This window comes from Anser anser (assembly GCF_964211835.1).
Source record: "Anser anser genome assembly, contig: HAP1_SCAFFOLD_162, whole genome shotgun sequence".
Taxonomy (NCBI): Eukaryota; Metazoa; Chordata; class Aves; order Anseriformes; family Anatidae; genus Anser; species Anser anser.
The window spans coordinates 134923-136548 of NW_028153825.1; the positions used below are offsets into that span (position 1 = coordinate 134923).

The 1626-nt window shown below is 44.3% G+C and overlaps 1 long non-coding RNA gene across 1 annotated transcript; it reads right to left on the reverse strand.

The window, feature by feature from the left end:
• Positions 1–264: 264 nt before the first annotated feature.
• Positions 265–923, reverse strand: LOC310891400. The gene is made up of 2 exons (XR_014577553.1): positions 696–923; positions 265–581 (listed from the first exon to the last, which is right to left on the reverse strand). It is a non-coding gene; the product is annotated as an uncharacterized lncRNA (long non-coding RNA).
• Between the last annotated feature and the right edge of the window lie 703 nt (positions 924–1626).

Below are 1626 nucleotides of genomic sequence, written 5' to 3' on the forward strand. Positions count from 1 at the left end.
TACGTCAATTCACAGCCACCACAGCGTGCCGATGGACATCTTTCTGTGCCAAAAGAAACAAGTGCTTTGTCCTCTTGATATCAAAGGTAGCCACCTATAGTTACGGAACCATGCACAAGACCTTAACTCTGACCAGCAGGAAAACTTAGGACAACTGAGTGCAGATCCTGCCAATTTCTACCAGATCCAACTGTGCTTTAAGTCTCATTGCAAAGCCTCAGTTAGAAAAAGAATCACTTCGGGGTATCCAACAAGAAGAAGAGGTTTTTTTTGTTGTTGTTTTTTTTTTTTTTTTTAATATACCATAGGACTATGCAGTTCAATCATCAATCATCTTGGAAAGCTCAAGGAGGAGGTCATCCTCATCCTTCCCTGGGTCCAAGTCGAGCTCGGCTTCCAGTATGCCGTCTGAGAGTTCCCAAAGTAGCATCTCTAAATCCTCGTCTACAGATACGGGCGTGTTGCCTGTGGAACTCAGCCGGCGTGTCCTTGCTTCTTCTAGCTGGGAAGAAGCTGAAGTCGAGCTTGAGAACTCCATTGGCTCCACGGATTCTGCCTGGCTTCCAAGATGTGCTTGAGGTCTTGGCAGAGCAAGGAAGAGAACAATCAGTATATGCCATTTCTTAACGGGAAATCCCTTTTCTGCAAACCGGCTCTTAAAACCGTAGCCAACCCCTCCTGCACTTCAATCTTACCCAGGGATTGTTATTCAATTAACCCAGGGCTACATTTAGAGCCCAATATATTAGCAGGTACATTTTTCAGTTTGGGGGTTTCTCTGTGAAGCCAGAGCACCCGGAGTCTAGCAGAGATGGTTCAATTTTTGTAGCAAGAGGCACTTTGCCACCTTGCTTAATTTTCCTGTAAAAATGTTAAGAAGTCTCCATCTGCAAATATCTGTTTACTAAGTTAGTCATTTTTCCCACGGCACACTCAGCAGAGTTTGCTCCCCACTACAGGAAGCTGATCTGCAGCCATCACTTCCCTCTGCTCTCCCTGCACTCTTGTCACCTTGTATGTTTGTTCGGGTGGCATTCTTGAGGACCAAAAGGCAGAGGACACTACTCATCATTTATCACCTCACAAGGAAGTAGAAGAACTTCACCTCATCCTCATTTAGGTATTCAGACAGAGCAAGAAGTCACTGGAAAGCTGTACCGACTTGCAGCATTTAAAGAAAGTAAGTCTAATTAAGCATTCCTTCTAGCTGCTAGAAAGTCATTTCACGTGACTTATTCCTCTGATGGATTTGGGCTTTAATTATCTCAGAACCCTCCTTTTTTCCCCACCTGTGACAGAACTTATGTTTCACTGGGGATATACACCGATTGAGAAAAAGAACAAGTTGTGGTCATCACCTGTTTTGGGGATTTTCTTCAAGTCTGGTGGCTGGGACGTGCTCCAGCGTGGCTGGAACAGCCTAGAAAGCAGCAAAACAGTGTTTAGGACTCATGGGTAAAAGATTCCTTACTAGCTTTTTCCTCCATGCTGCTTCTCCTCTGGCATTGCGGAGCCTTAGCCAAAATACAAAACCAAGGTGCTCCTGAAGAAAGTTAATATTCACTTGGAGGTTACTAATGATCTTGTGTCTTTTAAGAACACAGCATTAATGGACAAAATCCTCCA